At 37.5% G+C, this 20,549-nt stretch overlaps 1 protein-coding gene across 13 annotated transcripts in view; it reads left to right on the top strand.

Moving 5' to 3' along the window:
* Positions 1–20,549, top strand: part of MARCHF1 (membrane associated ring-CH-type finger 1) — a 225,780-nt gene that overhangs the window by 41,186 nt on the left and 164,045 nt on the right. For 6 of the 13 annotated variants that reach the window (XR_005700791.2, XM_040064202.2, XM_040064206.2 and 3 more), the window contains exon 1: positions 17,710–17,835. The exons of 4 other annotated variants lie outside the window; for them this stretch is intronic. The gene's annotated coding sequence lies outside the window, so the exon portion shown is untranslated. Of the gene's footprint in view, positions 1–17,709; positions 17,836–17,857; positions 18,158–20,549 lie in introns of those variants that run through there. 3 more of the 13 variants (XM_058420617.1, XM_040064191.2, XM_040064192.2) reach the window with 3 other exon arrangements.

Genomic DNA, 20,549 nt, shown 5'->3' with positions numbered 1-20,549 from the left:
AAAAGTCATGGTAAACTGGGATACAGTGGCTCTTTCAAACACATGGGCAAGTATATAGGTTTTAAATGGAATACAATGGAATGACAAATTGTTTCAAGATTCATAGGATCACGTACCTAATGAATTGCTTTAAGTGCAGTTAAGATATGTAAAAATTTGTGACCTGATATTTGAAGAAAAGGATGACTTGGAGGAAGAAAATAGGATAAAGTAGGTAGCAAAAGGCTGGTTGTTGCATGGTAGTGTTAAATTATTTTATCTAACTGCCAAAGGTGTTTATCAGTATAGAGTCAATATTAAGTTTTGTCAAGTTGTTAGATTGGAAATTGGGAAGGAGCCAAGAAAGATGAATCAAAAATATACTCTGCCCAAGAAATGATCTATTTTACCATCAACAGTAGTCTGTTTAAGATATTGCTTGACTTCGTTCTCCTGAATCATAATGAGCATATGAAGTGAGTCTCCATTAATGGTTTATTTGGGTACTTTGTCAAAGCAGTTGCTTTTCATGGTGGCATTGTAGGCATGTTCTCCTCATGTGCATAGCTTGTGGTGCTTAACTAGCAGGAGCGGGCAGATTTTAAATTCTTACCAAAGAGATGAAAGTAGGAGACATTATGAATACTGGTGTGTTACTGATTTAGATCCTCTGGTTTTGTTATTTTCTTACAAAACCAAGTTTTCTTCATCCTTTACAGCAGTTCTGATTTTGGAATTGAAGTACAATGTAGATGAAGCCTGTGTGTTGGCTTCGATTGTATAATAATACAGAAATTCTCAATTATAGAAGCATCTTCCAGCTTGTAAAATATTCCCAAAATATTAGATGTTAGGTGAGTTAACACATCTGGAATTGAATTATATCTGCCATACTACCTTTATTCCGTTAATTTGACTTCACAGAGATGTATAGTAGAGGTTTAGCTTCTTGCAGTAATGAGTAGTTGCTTTGTAGAGTTTCTGTAAGGATCAGTGAGGTAGTTTTATTTAAGATGGCTGAAGGTAAAAATGTTGAGTATAATCACATAAAGGGAGTTAAACTTTTCTACTGTAATTAATATTCCAACCCATGAAACAGAAATTCCTGCTCTTCTAATGCAGAGGTTTATAGCAGCTGTCTCTAAAGAGTACAAAACCAGAGGAAATGTCCATACTATTGTCTTGCTGGAGTGTGTACCTTAATGATAGTGCCTCCATTTGTCATTTGGTCCCAGAAGGACTGACATCCATAGCATTCGCAGCAGGGCTGTGAATTAAAGTTTCTGACCACCCGCTCTCCGTAATTTTTATCTCTGTGTGGTTCCCAGGCTGTGTGCAGGATGAAACAGGACTTGAACAAAGAAAAAAAGCAGATTTTTGGGCTGTGCAGTCTTAATGTAAGAGGGGACCTTCCCGAAAACCCTCATAGCTGTATCAGTTTATGGAATGCTTTAAAAGCTAGAAAGCTGGATAAAAAAATTAACTGTTGACCATTACTTGAGCATTCTAATTTGATTTACATGTAAATATGACATTTGGTATCCAGCAAGAAATATGTTTAAAAACAATGGAGATGAAAGTCCCATTCTGCCATGAATAACCTGCATATAAATCCTTGTTAAAATGATAAATTTCCTTTCCGTATGAAATGGATATTTAGAAAAAATAACTTGAGTTTGTTTAAACTAACTTTTTAGCAAATCTGACTCAAAACATTTTTCTAATATTTTGTATTATTAAATGTGGTCTAAAGTCAGAATGTCAGATTTTTGTGTTAGTTTTTTTGGTTGATGTTCCTACTTAGAGGATATATTACAATACTCCTATCCTTAAAAGGTTTTTCAGTATTTTATAAATGTATATCTGTCAGTATCTGAGGGGAGGTGCCAAGAGGATGTTTCCAGGCTCTGCTTAGTGGTGCTGAGCAGTAGGATAGGAGGCAATGGGCAGAAACTGATGCACAGGAGTTCCATCTGAACATGAGGAAGAACTTTACTGTGCAGGTGAGTGAGCACTGGAACAGATGGCCCAGAGAGGGTGTGAAGTATCCCTCACCGGAGATACTCAAGAAACGTCTGGACCCAATCCTGTGCTGTGTGCTCTGGAATGACCCTGCTTGAGCAGAGAGGTCGGACCAAGTGACCCACTGTGGTCCCTTCCAATGTTCCGTGATTCTGTGACTTGCACAGAATGACGCGGAAAGAGGATTGTTGCTTGTCTCTGTCAGAGCCACTGACTCCGTTTTGCCCAGGCTAGCTCGAGACTGTGACAAGACAGGAAAACTCCCCTGGGTCCTAAAAACCCGAGGAGTGGCGGAGGGGCTTTTCCCCTTATCACGGGAAAGAGACCCCATTGGTGCTGGAGGAAAGGAGTCAGACTTGACGAGAGGGCGAATCCAAGGTCTTTATTCCAGTCTTTGTCCCATCCAGTTTGGATGTCTGCCCCAAACCACAGCTCAGGCCAACTCATAGCTGACGCCGCGTGTTCCTGGCTTATATACAGGGGAGGGGCTAAAGGAGGGGACAAACCAACAGCCAATGCGGGATAAGGTGGGAGTGGAACAGGGTTGGGGGGACATTTAAAGAAACCAATGGGAACATAAAGGGAGGAACCTCGTCGGCTCTTGCCCTGTCATTCGATGTCCTTACCTGAAGTCTCCAGAAGCGGGGAGGAACAGCCGAATGACAGACAGGGCCCATAGGAGGGGACTGGGAGGAGTGTGGGAGGATGGACAGGGAAAAGGGCAGGGACAAACCTCAGGATATAACATTTTCCAGGAGAACAGGGTAGTACAGAACAAACCATATAAAACCCAATATAAAAATAAAATACAATATGAAAACAAATAACACACAGCAACAGAGGAGGAAAACATAAAGTTCCATCTTTCCCCATAAAATGTATGCTGGAAGATGAGTAGATTGTTCATCTTCCACTTCAGCTTCTAAAATGTTGAGAAATCTTGCTGCTACTAGCATTTCTAATAAGTTCTGTGTAATATAATTATCTCAGCCCTCAGTTTTCAGAAGGTGGCAATCCATGGCTAGCAGGAATAGCACATTATCATCTCTCTAATCACATTTTCTATTTTTTTTTTCTTTTTTTGTGAAGAATGTTTCTTGATTCATATTCACCAAGCTGTTTGTTATATTTCAAACATGAAAATTGTTAGTGGGTGGCATACTCTCTCTTATTGTGCATGTGTATCCGAAATCATCTGTCATCTGATTTAAACTTCAATTTAGTCGGCAGAGCATCTCAATTTGGAGAAAATTGGACTCCATTATAAAACACAATTGTGATAGCATTATGTTTTTATGGTAATGCATGTAATTTATTGCTCTTATTATCATGCAACAGATTGTACAGTAGTGTTTTGACTTACTCCTTTAAAAATGCTTTGGAACATGAACATTATAACATTACTCTTATATGGTTTATTTTCTTTTTTCCTTTAAAACTTCAGGGAGACATACATTAGTCTTTCATGGATAACATTATAAGGAATTTTCAAAATATATTTGGTACTATGAGACAGGTAAACAAGGGATACGATATTTGAAGAAAAGATGGAGAAGGTGTTTATTCAAGAGTGAAATGAAGATCTTTTAATTAAGTTACAGAGTTCCAGCTGGTTTTATTTACCATAATCTTGTATTTTGCCTCATGCACTTGGGTGATATCTTGTCTCTGAGCAGATTAAATGCTAAAGTTTTGAATACATAGTTGTTAAATCAAACAACCTTCCTTTCCTGGGAGGAACTTCATAACACTTCTGCAAATACTGAGCTATAATAGTAATTCCAGTTTCATGAAAACTTCTAATTAAACCTACTGGACGAGTTCATGGGAGGCTGCATTCTGTCATTTTGGATTTTCTCTTCTTTCTTGAAACATGAGGTCTTGTTCTGGTCAGCAAGTTCTTCTCTTCCAGAAACATAAGGGCTGAATCTCTTGTGGCTGTTGGCCAACTGACAGTTTCCCTGGAGAATGGACAGCTTCTTTCCATCCAGTGATGTGCTTTATAAGGGATGGCAATCCTGTGAGACCTCTCTGATATTTGTAATTATCAATTTTAATTTATATGCCCAATCTCTTCTATAATTAGAATATGAGAGCTATTCCCATACTCAAAATTGCATGTAGCTTAGTTTTTTTTAAATTATTTTTATTTTTTTTTAAGAGGATAGGAAAAGTGTGCATTACTTTCCTGACAGAAGAAAAATAATATTGTAGTTTTGCAAATGTTTTTTACTTTCCATCACTGTGTCCTGAGTAAAATTATTCAGTTGACAGCTATGAAGTGTGTGTGTGTAGGTCAAGCACATACTTTTAGAGTCACCCCATGTTTTCATTTGATTTTGTTTTATTACAATGGGATACAGTCCAGACTAGGTATCTTTCAAATCTAAAAACTTAATTTTTAGTGTGGTTTGTAAGTGCTTTATTCTCAGTACTGTTACTAGAAGATAATCAAGGAATTTAAACTAATTAAAAAAAAATCAACTGAGATTGAAGCAGTGATTATTCGAGCCACTGACAAATTTACTTTTTCTCTATATGTGAGGAGCAGGGGGAACTTGAGGAGTTATGTATGGACAAAACTTAAAATCTGATCTATGCAAATTCATTCTTAAAATTATATGTAGATTATTTTTCATTGTTATTGGTCCTCTGTCACTCTCAGAGTTGTTGCTGGTATTCGTGCAGTTCTGTGCATTGCCCTAAAGCTGGTGGGTGAATGACTAAATTATGTGAAATGTTGTGTTCTTTAATCTTCACAGACCAAAATCTGTGATGTTTTTGATAAAGCTGTTAATTTATTTGGAGAAGTTTTTTTTCATTATGTGGAGTAGTTCAAGCAACAGGTTTGCAGATGAGCTTGGCTCGTCCTGAAGGGCAGTGCTACATTGTCACCCTGCTTTTTCGCCTTGTGAAAGTAGGAGATTAGAAAGGATGCTTGAGAAATGTACATTTTGATTGTAACCTTGTAGATGGGGGCATCTTCAGTATGGGAGAACAGTTGTCAAGTTTTTTTTTTTTTTTTAATGTTAGCATTTTATGAATTATTTGACAGACAAAAAGGGAAGCTACTGCTGAACTGTTTCTCAGTAAAGTTTTTATTTTCTTCATTCTAAAGACTAAATTTTAAAATCAGGTTTCATCACTTTCCTGATTGTTTTTAAATCTTGCTTCTTTACAATCCACAAGTATGTCTGCATTTTTCAGCTTACCTCACAATTAACATTACTGGTCTTTTTCTGCCTACAGAATTTTTATTCTCTCAAAAATGCTTCATTTTGTTCTTTGCTATAATAGTTGTTTCTGCCCTATAGCAAAGTAAATGGACACAAGGAGTGAGATCTTTACTGAGATTGCTAAAATTATTTTTAGAGTAACAGAGGTGAGCCACATAATGGGGTGCAGTGCATACCTTTTGACTGTAGTGAAGCATTTCGACAATACGGTGTTGGAGCCGTTTTCTTTCTCAGTCATTTACCTAATTATGAAGTCTCTCCTTTATGAAAAGGAGACTCTGACTTTCTTTGGCAATATTTTTTGTGTTAGCTTGTAATTAATTAAATTTATACAGGTTGTTTTATTCAGATCCTCTGCCTTTTTTATAAGTCCAATTATTTATCGCTTCATTGCTTTGCAAGTTTTTTTTGCTGTAAGCATTTTTCCCAAACAAGGAGATGTAACTACAGCTTTAATAATGCCTTTCAGTGTAATGGATTATAAAAGATTCTGAAGAAATTGGTACAAGCCAAGTTATAATTCTTTGTGCTATTTTTCTTTGCTTATCTAATGACAGCTCTCTCTGCAGAATAGACAAGCTTTTATGTCTCTCTACAGCTTTATCATGTGACCGCCTTACTATGAGAATATTTCTTGATAAATTCTCAATATTACGGAACAGTCTTTAGTCTAGAATAAAGGCCTAAAGACTGCATAAATGGCAAGCCAATTTACTGAGGATTTTTCTTTGTCTACATACTGCCTTTTTAACCCAAGTGTGAGTTGTTTTTTTGTCATAGGCATTTAATTTTAGGGTTTTGAATTTAATTTCTTCCGAGGCTTATCAGCTTTCATGATGCCAAGACCTTAAAAAAAGAAAGGTATAGAAAACCAAGCCAAAGCAGCAGCAGCAACAACAAAAATAAAGCAGGAAGCGAGAAAGTTTTTTGCCTGGAAACTTCGCAAACTAAATGAAAGAAAAATTGATAAATACAGTCAGGTAAGAATGAGCAAAGACAAGTTGAAAATATTGATATAAAAATAAAGATGGGGTCAAAAATAGGTTCAGTTATTTGTTGCAACCTTTTACATTCTCATATTCTTTGTGTTGGTTTCATTTTCTCAGTGGCCTTAAATGAAAACTGTTTTGCATTTACACCAGAGATATCTGGTGTTTACAGGAAAAAATACCTCTCACGGGGAGGACTATGTCTTCAAGCCTTTTGGTTTTCCTCCTAAGATCATACCATTTGTGGTTAGCTTGTGCTCAAATCATTCTAATGCCACCTTCTTCTTAAATTCACTTGTTCTTTGCAGAATATGGACCAAGGTAAAAAGACATCAGTGTGATCATACAGACTGTGATAATGAGGAGGAAGAAACCTGAACTGAGAATGAGGCATCCGTGAAAGTGGTTCTCAGCTAAGCATTTATTGAATCATAGGAAATCAAAGTCTGGTGGAAAGGACTTCAGGGGTCATCCAACCTAAACTTAGGGCAGAGCTGCGCTGTGGCCATCCCTAGGTCAGATCTCTCAAGACTTTGTTCTTGGACACTTTCAAGTATGTGGAGATTCCATAGTCTCCATGGACAACAAATCAAGAGCAGCATTACTTTTCTAGGGAAATATGGACTCACTAATGTTTAGCCTGAAGCTCTCAAATGTCAGTTTGTGGCTGTTTCCCCTTGATTAGCTGTCTGCCACTACTGAGAATTTGGCTTCCTTGTCTTTGTGGTTCCCTTCCCATCAGCTTGCCCCTCTAGCCTGCGATTCACCAGACTGAATAAGGCCAGCATCCTCAGCCTGTCCTTGTGTGTCATGGGATCTGCTCCCCTGACCATTGTGACAATCTTCTGCTGGACCTCTCCACGCTGTTCCTGTGAGGCTGCAAAAACTGGCTCTGTAGGATGCCAGTCTCATCACTGCCAAGTGTAGGATGGTAATAAATTGTTCTTTGGGCCCTGTTTAATGATGCTCAGGGTGCAGTTTGCCTCATTCATGACAAGAGGGCACTGCTGGCTGCCGTTTAAACTTGGTGTCCACTGTAAGTGCTGTGACCTTGTTGACTGCTGGTCTACGCTGCAGTTACATTGCTGAAGGTGTAAAACTTTGCACTTGTCTATGTTGAGCTTCCTGAGGTACATGATGCCGAGTCCTCAAGTTTGCTGAGGTTTCTGTCAGTTGAAGCTCTACTGTTTGTCAGCCTTTCTTCTGCTCCTGTGTCATCTGCAGGTTTGCAAAGGATACAGTCCAGGTCGATCTGTGAAGTGTTATACAATGGTTGGAAAGGATGGGAAAGACCAGCAAGAGTAAAAGGATGATAGTTTTGGAATCAATAACATCGAATTTTTGTTGAGACTTATTGAGGTCATCTTTTGAAGGTCCAGGAGAATAGTTGCTGCTACTTTTTTCCAGACACGGAACTTCTGAAAACCTAGCTGGGGTCTGCTTAAGACAATGTTTATTGTAGGGAAGAAGGTAAAGATCCTGATTCCTATCCATAGGTTCTGATATAGTTTATTGTGTTTCAGAGGAACACAAACTCAGTCTTGGGCAAGTATTCCTTAGTGAGGTCTGTGCCAAAGAGCTTACTGGTCTTCAGAGGAGCTCTTAAGTCCTGTTTTCTCTGATCTATGCTCTACCCAGTCTACATAGCCATGTTCTTGCTATTCTGCCTCAATTTCTCTCTCTTTTTTAAAAATTTATTTATTTATTTATTTATAACTCTTACCATTTCTAGAAGCTTGATGAGTAACACAGTCTGCTAGGACATGCAGGATGTGCTTAAAATGGACTTAGTCTTCTCAAGTTCAGGAGGCATTTAAACGTTCTCTTGCAAGCCAGACAAATTGTCCTGCTAAGCTGTTGTATGAAGTGAGGGTAGTGTCTTCAGTCTTCTAGTATTTTTACAAATGTATTCAACAGTATGGATTCATGGACACATAAAGCAACTCACTGCACTCTTGAGGAAAGTCCATAAATTTGTAGAAGATAAAATTTAAAACTGCATTCCTGCCTCTCTTGACCTTGTAAATACAGTAGGGTAAGTGAATTAAGAATTATGTTGAAATTATTTTATCATTTCAGAAATAGGAAGTCTGTTAAATCTTTCCAGACTTGGTCAGCCATCCTTGAGTTAGCATTATGTTCTCTTGTTCTCTCTCATTAAAAAGTGCTAAAACCCATAGCTGACCTGAAATTTAGCAGTTATATAGGTAAGAATCTTGTTTTCAAGCTTAAATTTTAAACTGGTGAAAACTCAAGGAAAGAAGTAGTAATCTGTACAACTTTTCAGCATTTCAGCCCTGTTTCTGGTGAGAGGCTGTATGATGGTCAGAACAGGATAATTAAGTAACCAATATGTATTTGCTAAGTAATTGTTGAAATGAAAGAACTTTTTCTGTTGTGTATCACTGAAGCATTTAGCTCTCAGTGTAGAGGAATTAGTAGCTAGTTGTGTACCAGAAATACAACTTTAATTGCCAGAGTACTTGTAAAACAAGCCTGTGTTTGACGTATTTTCTAGACAAAGGAGATGCCTTCAGAGTAGTTGCCAATTGGAGTACTTTTGTTATAAAAGATTGAAATTCTAGAATAAGCTACCCAGATGATTACCTTCCTCAGAAACTTTAGTTACTATTTTCTGATCCTGTGTAGCCTTAAATGTTTATAAATTAATCATTTACACTTTTCTTCTAGTGAGATACTATTATTTGTTCTCTCTTTCTGATGGAGGGCATATGTGCCAGAAGTTTCTCTACAGGCTCGCTTGCTATCAGCTGATTTAACAAAAATGTACTCTTCAAACTTTTCTTCTTTATGAAACATTATTTGTTTTTCTGTGGTAGTGATTCAGTGGCATTAAAATGTAATTTGTTGTCGTGCCGCAGCAAACAGTGAGAAGATGCAAGTTTTGAGTGTGTGCGGTTAATTAGATGAAATGTATTTTGACAGACACCTAGTAATTAGACTTTAAAATTGATTTTCTTTTTGCATTTAATTGCATTTTATTTCAGCTCTTTGCTGAGAAGCTTTTCATTAGCTGTTAGGAGTTTGTGTTTCTGAATTTCACTGAATTTCATGAAGTGATGTAAGTCGTCATGAGCTTATATGTGCGCAGCTGTAAGTGTGTTTTTCTGAAATTATTTCTGAGCTTAGGATGCTACATGTTTATGGAGTGCCTGGTTTTAAGTGCCAGTTTAAGCACAGGGAACAAATTTGGATTACATGTGTAGCTAACCGTGCTGATCTACTATGATTTATGCTGCCAGTGCTACTTGGCACATGACTTGGGTTGGAATAAACAGGAAATATACTAAGTGTTTTACTACATCCACCTTAAATTAGAGTAAAGCCTTCCACTCAAAGTGTAATACTTACATGTATTTGTAGTTTGACAAAGGTGTTTCATAGAGGAGATCAGTAATCTTCTATTGTTGCTGTTCCTTTTCCTTCCCAAACTCTTGTTTTGTAAACTTGGTACTGAAGCTGTTCAGTTACACTAATGTCATATTTTTTCCTATTTGATGCACTTTATTTAAAACCAGAAAACCCTGCTGCGTGTAGGACTTGTTCTTCTTGCCTGCTTTCCCTTAAGTCCCAACATGGAAATTACATGTGTGAAGACTATTTTTCCTCTGAAAGAATTGATTTATAAGATTGTTCTCACACAACATATAGCTTCCCATGTTGTTCCCCAGAGAGTGTTGTGAGGTCTTAATCTTAATGTCCTCTCTCAAGCTGTAGCATAGTTTTTGGGAATGTGGATTTTCTTCTGTGACTACACACTGTGTAATATTTTACTATATTGACGGATAAATGAGAGAGACAAAATAAGGGGTATGTAGCAAAGCTTTTAACCTTGAACTCATTCCTTGAAATACCGAGTTTTCTTGCAGATTTACTCTGTCAGCATTATTAAGCTCACCTGTATGGTTATGTCTGGCTTTATGCTTTTGTGAACACTAAACATGAATGGAAATTTGATGACTAATGGATTAAAAGATAGATAAGGAGCTACATGCTAAACTGCCTCTTCACTGTAATGAGCCACCTGCCCATTTTCTCTCTTCTTTTTGGAGCACTGATGGACCAGTGCTCCTGAGATCTGTCTCTCATGCCTCAGGCTTTTGTTGGATCAGCTGCCCTTTGTTGCTGTGATCTGAATCTTTGTATTATCTCTTTCATGTGTCCTGATTATTTTTTTTTAATTTGTTGATCAGAAGTCATGGTAGTTAGAGCATATAATCAATTTAAGGTTTGAGATAATTGCAAAAACTTTTTTATTCTAGCAGTTCTTGGAGCAAAACAAAACAAATGTGCCTGTAAATGCACATTTGAGTTACTGTGGGAACTGAGCACAAGGACTGGTAAAGAACAGTGCTGGCAGAGAAACAGCTCTTCTGGGAAGTGAAAATAATGCTAGGCTTTACTTAAAAAAACTGTCTGAAAATTTTTCCTGAGACTTTTGTAGTGAGCTTGTTCTGAACAAGCTGAATCAGTGGAACTGGAAGAATCCTCACCATGTTTCTACTTCTAGGGAAGACTGAATACAGAATATGTTGGCTGGGCCCTAATGTCTGCATGGAGGGAAAAAAACGGTGACTTTTTAAAAATATCCCAATATGGAGATTTGAGTGTTAGTACTGCTCTTGATATTGGGGAGGTTGTTTGTTGGTTGGTTTGCTTTGTTTTGTTTTGGTTTCTCTGGAAGTAATTTGTTTGCTTATGTGAAGTGCTCATTTTGAGACTTTTGGTTGGTCCTTTCTGTTTTTTTCTTGTTGTTGGGTTTTTTTATTTCTCTGATAGTTATTTCTTTTTGTTACTCATATCCAGACTCAAAGCCAGTATAGCAGTGAGAGATACTTCAATGTGTACATGTGATAATAGCCTTACATTTGTTTCTTTATTCTTTCTCCATTTTTGACTCTTGTCACTGGGGGAAACCTGAACCAAGTAAAGGAAGCGCACAGAAAACGTACTTCATGTTACACTTAGATATCAGCAACTCGTTTGTAACAGACATGTTCTGAACACCAGGATTGCATCTATGTCACACTTTCTTGAGGTACTGTCCTTGCTGGCATATCTTAGTTCAGATAGGAGAGAGGGAATTCAGATACCGCTATTGAAAAATAGAACAGAGTTGATGACATCATAGTATTGTTGTCACAACCAGTATGCATTTACAGCATTTATCTGGTAAACCCTCAGTTGGTATAGGTCAACACTGCTATTTTTATATAAAAATGCAAAGTAGAAAAATGTATCTGTGGAAGTAATAAAACCATGGCTGACTACAGGAGACATTGTTGTCTGACAGTATATATCCACATGACTGTGAGGTGTGTGATTTAAGTTATGCCCTTAGATGTAAAATTTTACCAGTTTTTGTTGCAACAGGAGTAGAAAGATATGACAAAATCACTAGAGAGCTGGCAACCACACGAAGCTGACATAAGTGTTCATTTGTCAAGCAGAATAGTCTTTGAAGGAATGCACCAATGTAAGCAATTTTGCATTTGCTTTTCCTTAAAACAAACAAAGATTTCTACCCCTAGCATTGAGACAGTTTGTCACTGTTTTTACCTTCTGCATAAATGCAGTTTTACAGCTAGCCATATTTCTTAATTAGATTGTAGAACTAAGAACTTTGCCAGCCTTTCTTTGTTTTCACATTCTGTGTTTCAGCAAAGCCAAGGTACTGTCTGAATTTTAGCTGACAAATGCTTTGAAGAGTGAAACCACCAGAAGCTACAGCATGTCTTGATAGGTAACATTTAGGAATGTGATAAAATAGCAAGCAGTATGTTTCTAAATGAAAAAGCTCTGCCTAGCACTGGATGGGGTTGCATTTAGTGCGTACCTTTTGATTTCTGAATTAATACTCAGACTTTTTTCTTTACCTGTTTTTATTTTTTAATCCACCAAGATGTATGATTCTCTTTACCTTAATCTGGGATTTTAGCTTTTCAGTGAATGAAGTTTTTGTTGTTTTGTTGTTTCTGAAAGCTGCTCTTAGCCTATTTCTCCACACCAGTTTCCTTTAAACTCCTAATCAATTTTTTCTTAAGAAGTGATGTCTGCTGGCACTGTTTTCAGTGTGGTCTCCTTCAGTGAGGGACATGATTGTCTCTGGGATTTAATTCTTTCAGCAGTTCTATCCTCTTTTTAATAGGCTACCTAATTTCTCTGTCATTTTCCTTTTGGAAGTCACGTACAGCTCTGGTGGATTTTTGGGCTTCTGTAGCTCCTGTAGGGATATTGAAACTGAAAGCGTTATTAGAGTGCCTTTCAATAGAAAAAAAAAATTGAACAAGATCCTGCACACACTCTGGCACTGCGTCTCTAATGGTTTCCCTAACCAGCTCTCCATGAAATGGTTATTGTAGTGCTAAAAGTTTAATCTCTGGTTTGTGTCCCAGGGTGATGCTTGCCTGATACTCACGGGTGTCTGCCATTACAATTGTATTTCCTTCCCTCATTGCCTCTCTGATTTCTCTTAGCGGATCATCGGTGCTCAGTGCTGTCAGTCCAGGAAGGCAGTTGCTAATACAAAGCTGCCTTCAGCTCTTACATTTGGATCCAGGAACACTGAAATCTTCCTTCTAACAAAAATTCAGTCAAAGGCAGACTACTCCCCTGGACTCTCGCTGCGGGCACCTGGGAGCTGAGACTTTCTGCTTAGAAAGCTTCATGCTGTCTGATACCCTGTTGTCCTTCCATTGAGAGAGAGATGTATCAAGCTCCAAGCCCTTTATAACTGCTCCAAAAGGTCTGGAATTTCACAGGAACAGGACATAATTACAGAATACTTCAAGTGTGTCCTTATTGCATCACAATTGATTATCCCTTTTTCTGAACACGAACTCCTGCTTCGGTGGGGAAAAAGTGTACATTCTGTGGACGTCTCCAGAGCTCTTCTCTATCGTAATCATGTATTTGTTGGTTTTTATCATCATGCTGGAATAGTACAGATATCCAAAGGGTGTACAAGGTAAGAGTGACTTGCATCCTAATTGAAATTAACAGGAAACCCTGGCTTTTTATTCAGCCATCTGTTGGCCTCCATGCTCTGGTTAACTCTGCATATATTTGTTCAGAGTATTGTCCATTCAGATTGCTGTAGTACAGCTAGTAATAATTGACTGGTATTTTAATGCTAATCTGCACTATTCAGCTCCTGGGTCCAATTGCTTATTGTTGAGCAGATAGAGAATTAATGGTGATTTTTCTCCACCTCTCCCCTGGATTATATGTACTACATTGTAGCTATTTAAGTTTAAAAATAAATGCACAGCTCCAAGAATATGATGCTAATATTGTGCTGTTGGCTGCTGACTCTATATTGAGAGTTTTTGTGGTGGAAAAGAACACTTTTTTTGGAAGCATGTTACTTTTCATAGGTTTTGTTGTTTAGCCTGAGTTTAAAGTGTTAGTATTTGTAGTAACAGCAAAAAATTTCAAATAATGTACTTTGCTAAGAAACGTACGTCTTTAATATGTAGGTAGAACTTTATGTATAACCAAAATCAGCTCTTTGGCAGAATGTTTTTCCCATCTAGCTTTGTATATGAGTTTTATGAAGTGCCAGTTAGTAAATAAATAATTCAGGAAGAAGTCTGTTGAATTCATTTTGTTTAGAATTAGCTGTCCAATTCTATCATTGCGCTGATAAGTTGTTGCATTGGATGGTAGAATTGTTTTGCTTTCTTCCATGAGGAAAAGGAGCCTTAAAGTAAGACAGGGAAACACTGATTTTATGCATATATGTCTTTGTGATACTGTAAATGAAAACAGTCATTCTTGTCTTTTATGTGGTCCTTAACTTTATCAGTAGTTTTTATCACAAGGAAGTTTATCTATTAAGTGATTGTAACAACATAATCCAAGTGTTGGCAATACCAGAAATGGAAATACCCTAGTTAGAGTGAGAGCTGGATGGGACAGATGGAGGAAGGGACATTTCAGAATCTTGTCAGCAGTCTACATAATATTAAATACATTTCTGTATTTACATTTTTATTCAATGTAATTGCATGGCCAAATTTTGACTTCATAGCTCTAATGTATATTATTCCCAGCAGATTAAGATGATTCTAGGAATAAGGAATACAACAAAGCAGCAGTAAGTTCTATGTGGAGCAGTGACATTGCTTTCAAAGCAGACTTGTTTTTAGAAAAATGTTATGAAGCACTGAAGTCTTGGCTTTACAAATAGTTATGGAGTAGGAAAATCTGTTAAAGAGGTAAGGGTATATAGTAAGAGTTGTGCAGGCTGAACTTGTCATAGAATGATGAACAACTAATTCTTCCTATTATAATTATGTTCCAGTATTGCTGCTATTGTGGAATATCTGGTTGGTGCACCTGAAATCTTTACAGTCTAGAAGAAAAATTTCTAGAGTTAAAACTAAAGCTGGAACTTCTATTTTTGTATTTGGAATCTTTACAGTTACTTTTAAAATAATTACATAATTTTATTTACAAAAGGATATCACATTCTGTTATTAGATGGTTTCAAATGCTAAAATTCTGCCTGAGTAGTATGCATTTGAGTATTATGAGTGTTCCTGCATTTTCTCAGGGCATGAGTGTTATTCATAAATTTTTGAATACTGAGGAGTAAAATACAGGCTTACTGTTTTATGGAATAAGGAAATATTTTGGTTATTTTCTTTTCAAATATTTACTTCAGCCAAAAATGGAGTGAATAATAGCTATCAGAGGTGGAAACGAAACTTATTAAGCTGTAATTTGCACTTTCATGAGTATGGCATAAAAGTACCTTGTATATTTATCTGCTTTGTTACACTGTAAATTCCTAGCTGCTTCAGCTACGTACTTTTTAGCAGGCTTTTTTTATAGCCTTATAAATATCAACATACAAAAGTTTTCCTTGGAATCCCATTTATTCTTTGTTCTAACCTCAGACTATTATTTCTAATAATTGTTATGTCCTGAATAACACACCATGTTCCTTTGTATATATCATATGGGATTAATAATTTTCTTCTATAGTCATCTTATTTCTTGTTCTTTAAGATAGGCTTGTTTGTTTAGGCTACTTCCTGAAACTGTTGTGTTTTTCTGATGACTAAAGAACTACGTTTTAGCTTCATTTATTAATTAGTGAAACTCTGAGAAGAAAAAGATACATACTATAATACACCATCTTTGCTGATGGAGACTTTTGGGGGCTCATGTTGGGTGTGTTGGTTATTTGATGTTGGATTCACCCTGCTTGCATTTCAAGCTATAGTTGTGAAACAGGAAGCTTTTGGAAGGTGTATCCTATGTAAGGAGGATTTTCTCTTTGTGAATGTACTACTTAAAAAAAAAAAAAAAAAAAAATTAAAAAAATTATGGACTAACAGTAATAATAATTTGTCCATGAATCGTTGGGCTAATTACATACATGCGAAGGTTTTGGATGCTGGTACAATAATATTCATGGAAGAGTAGAATTTTTCATTGGCAAAACTTGAATTTTTTCATAATTGTATGACTCTTCTGGGAAATTGTAGTACGACTTGCAAAAGAGCTGAGGTCTCCCCTAACCTAAGTGCTTTGTAGAAACCTGAATGCTAGGGCTAAAGGAATTTTTCATTGTCAACTATCCATTTCCTGTAAGAAGCAGATTTTTTTTTCCTGAATGAGCCCTTTACCTTACCTTTAAACAACCCCTTACATTGCTTTAACAATGTAAGCAACAAGCTCCCTCAGCAGCTTGATCTACTAATTAGACGTGATAGTTATGAAATCATAGAACCACATAACCATATAGCCTCACTTTCTTTTATTCTGAAATGTAGTCAAAATCTACATTACAAAACAGAGAATATTTCATAGCATAATTTTTTTTTTTCTTTACTTGATAAGTGCAATGGTAAATATGTGAGTAAAGTGATAGGCCACCATGCTTTTAGAAAGCAATTTTAAAAAAAAAGAAAATCTCAGTTTAAGTCTTTCATACTTCTGTGAACACTGTAATCCTCTATTAAAACTAAAAAACTATTAACTGTTCCCTGAAACAGCACACAAGATTTGCGATTACTTTGAGAAGTATTGATTTTAAAGTTCTTGAAGAGTGCCTGTAATCAGCATAGCTGATGACTTCTTAATTAGACTAGTCCTGCGAGAATTTGGCTCCCTATACAGTATGTTTATGAATCTAATCAACTAGGCAGTGAAAAAAATAATTATAGATACTATCTTTATTTTTTAACCCACAAAGGAGCGAGAATTGCAATGCTGGAGCTCTTGCTTTTGTGGTAATTAAAACATGGATCTGAATGAATAGAAATAAAAAAATAAATAAAATACCGCTGTGAGGAAGTCGATTCACCACAAAGTGAGGTCCTTGATGGCTAATAGATGCAAGAGAAGGACATAAGAAACTCTTGGACCACGCCATAAAATCCAAGCTGCCTGCTGGACTAGTGTGCATCAAATTGGATTGTTTTTCTTTGGGGATTTCTCAAGGTACAACGGGTCACATATGAGAGTTTTTGGTTTTGTCGTTGGCAGGTCAGTCTGTTGTCTAGATTAAAAGAGGAAAACAAGTATTGTCTAATATCAGTTCATGACCTCGGATTTGTCTTGTTATTGACAGATATGTGTTAGAATTTGTCATTAGTTGTCCTTTGTGTATAAAGTGATTTGTAGTGAAAATAGCTAGAAACAGTAGTTAGATTCAACATTACCCAGACTTGTTATTTCTTCCATTTGGTTTTTCAATAGGTTAGTTGTTCCTTCACAATCCATTTATGACTCCCAAGATTTCAAGCTCTGTGCTTGCTGTTCCGAATGCATTGGCAGTTGAATGGTGTGTTGTATTCTGTGAACATCTTGCTATGCTAGCTGTGGATACTAATCTGCCTGGTGGCTAACATCTGTCTGTGGTTTAATTATTGCCTTTTCTTTCCACAGGGGAGAGGGTTGTGCATGGATTTTTTTCTTGTCATTGATAGAAAAAGACTTGGGTTTTGGTTTTGCACTGTGGTGATATGGAAAGCTTGAGTTCATGAAATGCCTGTGAGACAGTTCTGATGAGCCTAGATAGGTCAGGAGCTAGAGGCTCTTACAGCTAGAAAACTTTGTTTTTGCATAAGTAACTGTATCCTATGGGGCAGGCAATTCTACTTTACTTTTGGAGTGGAGTAGTAATGTTCTTTTATTCCAGCCTCTTTTACAGCCTTGTAGCTCTCTTTAAGCTAGACCACTCACTGGTTGCCTAAAGCTGTGGACTGAAACCTGGCACTGAATAGTATTCTGCCAGGTACAGAGCAGAAGAGGCAAAATTTACATTCTTACAGACATCATTTATCTTAGTGTAAATAGCCATAATCCACCTATGAACCTTGCCTAGGGTGGTGTTCTCAACCCTGATAAGTCACAGCTGTGTTAATTACCCAAAACAGCCTCGCCCCTGATGAGTCACAGCTATTGCCAATAAAGATAAGTGTGGTAAAAGGGGTGGGTTGGCTAGTCGGGAAGGGACTGAGAAGACCCGGAGGAGAAGGAATCATCCAGAGGGAGAGAGACTCACTGCTGTGAGGTCAGTCTGGGTCTGCAGTCAGTGCAGTTGTTGGAACCTGCAGTCACAGTCTAGCCAGGTAAAAGCCTCCAGTCAGAGTGTGCAAACCAATACATGCAGTCATTGCTTAGCAGGAAATAACCAGCAGTCAGGGGCTGCAGGGGAAACCTACAGTAGGAGCTTGCTGCAGCCAGAGACAGTGAATAGTTGGACTCAGGATGGCTGAGCTACAAAGAGAAATAAGCCAGGACTCTTTTCATGCTGTGATAAACAAGAAGTCTGTGTCTCGGCTCATTTCTGCCCTCTAATGAGAGGGCTGCTCCAACATACATGTATTACTGAATCAATAGAAAGCAGAGCAGTAGGAATTGATGTCAGAAGGCCACCTGGGACTTTCAGAGGTGAGGGTATTTATTACTTTTTTTCCTTGTTCTACATCTTCAGGTTTCCCTTTCCTGATTTAGCAGTGATTTTTGTGAGGGACTATTGGCACTAGTGGGGTAGGTGCCCACCCGACTTACTGGGCCTTTTGGGAAGGGCCCACCAGAGCATCACTTGTGGTTGTTTTAAACTCTGCCATATTCAAAGCAGTTTAATAGTTACATGCTGTCATTCTTTTTCTTGATGACATGAAAAGAGTTTGGATAAAATAAGGATATTTCTCCTAATAGTTGGAGAGCAACTTCAGGGTTTAAAACAAGGTAGCTGGTTACTGTGAGCAAAAGAGTTTGGGATTAACTGAAAGGACACCTGATGGCAGCTCTGAGAATTAGTGGTATTTTCTTAATTTGACAAGATCTACCAGTTTGGCAAGATGCAGACACAGAATCATGAAAACACCTATAAGGGCATGACTTTCTGCCATGCTTGCTTTCTGGCTTGTTGACTGGACTCTGTCTTGAGGGGCAGAATCATGCTTTTGTACACAGACTGCATAGGCTTTTCTGATTGGCCTTCTGGGCAGCTTTGCTTTAGTGCTGACTATGTTAGCAGGTAGGGGTTTTTTGTTTGTTTGTTTGCCGGATTTGGTTGTTGGTTTTGTTTACCTTTTCTGAAGGATCTAATTTTTTTTTTTCTTCTCTGAGATTTTACATCTCATCAAGTGAACTGTGATAGAAGGACAGTTTTCAGCCTCTACAAATGACGTGGAAAATATGCTTGATGATGCATCTTGGGGGAATATTTACTTAAATGCAGTACAGTGATTGCGTTTTGAGATGATGAGCTTTGAGTTGCAGAACCTGATGTCTGAAATAATTAATGACAAAAAAAATGGGATCCTTAAGTGTATTGTAGGCAGCATGTTGTGCCTCAGTGAGGCAAAGTGTAAGCAGCAGGGAACAAACACTGTTTTGGTAATGGGACAGAATCTACAGAAATATGTTTCTCATATGAACTTTACCACAAATCATTCTAAATTCGTACCTCTGTAGAGATGTTATCTACCTAATCTCTTAAGAATCTGCATAGATGTGATATGGTTGCTCTGTGCAGTCTGTGGTTTATTACTTGCTCTGCTTCTGCTGAAAGGGACTTGGCTAGAGCAATGTAGAAGAGGGCTGCCATCCTTCAGATGCTAAATATTTTTTGGTAGAAATCATGGTGATGAAGGGGTGACCATTCCTTGTCAGCAAGCAGCTTCCCATTTTGCCTGGGGAATGGCTTTGGTGGGTGGAGCAGATAGTCAGACTCGCTCACATGCTAGAAAGGCTTACAACAGGCAGTAAGATGGGCTTTTGAGAAGCAGTTTGGCTTCTGTGAATTCAGTTTTCAGTTAGGAGGATTCTGGAAGATTGAAAAAGAACTGCCTGGAGTTTATTACAAACCAGACTCTTGCTGGAATTTCAGGCTTGCTCTGAGACCAGTAAGAAGAAGCTTGCAGTGCAGGGATGGGGAAAGATGATTGTGTGCAAAACTTTGTTCTACTCGCGTTTTAGAACCAAATTCCTTATTCTAAGATATCATTTTTCATTCAAGCTTTTCAAGAAAAAGATGCTGCATTAGTTTGTCAGAATTTACTGTAATTGATGACTGAAGGAGTAGTGCAGATAAATCCACTGAATGGATTTTGGTAAATTTGAGTGGCCATTGCAGTGTGCAGCATCTCACAGAAGAAGCAAATGCATTGTTTAAATTACAAAGTTTACCTTTCTTCATTCCGGCGCCCCCCCCCCCCCCCCCCCCCCCCTTAAGATCTTAACGCTCTCACTCTTTTTCAATTCTAGTGAAGCTACTGGAAAGAATTTAGAAACAAACTGATGATTGTATTTTCATGTTTTCAGTGGCCAAATAATATCTTGAATTTATGAAGTGTAGAATACCTCAGTGTAGTAGTGGTTGAAATGCTGGTGTTCCTTGAATATTTACTAGGAAAAGAGTCTGAGAAGATGTGCCTTGTTTGTGCATAAGTAAAATGGAGCTGGCTTAAGTTTGTTCGGTTGATTGGTTTTGTTTTCTTCCTGAGAAAGGTGAAAATAAAAGTTGCATCTAAAAGTGTTTTTGGTCCCGTAGCAGTTTTTTTTAACTAAGATTTTTTTTTTTTTTTTGACACTAGCCATTCACTTTAGAAATTTCAGGGTATTTGTGTTGTCTTGAAAAGTACGTTGCACAGTTTTTCTAGAGTAATTATAGTACTGGCGTTTGGCTTAATTAATGTAAAGGCATAATGATGCACCCTCCCTAGCAGAGAAAAGAAGTTAGGGAGTGCAGATTTTGTGACTGTGGTATACAGAATTGTGGACTGAAAACGTTGAGTGAGGCTGGTACTGGTCAGACAGTGCCTTGAATGTTTCT

Source organism: Hirundo rustica, chromosome 5 (assembly GCF_015227805.2).
Source record: "Hirundo rustica isolate bHirRus1 chromosome 5, bHirRus1.pri.v3, whole genome shotgun sequence".
NCBI lineage: Eukaryota > Metazoa > Chordata > Aves > Passeriformes > Hirundinidae > Hirundo > Hirundo rustica.
The sequence above is the reverse complement of the archived record's forward strand: the minus strand, read 5'-3'. Positions and strand labels throughout refer to the sequence as shown.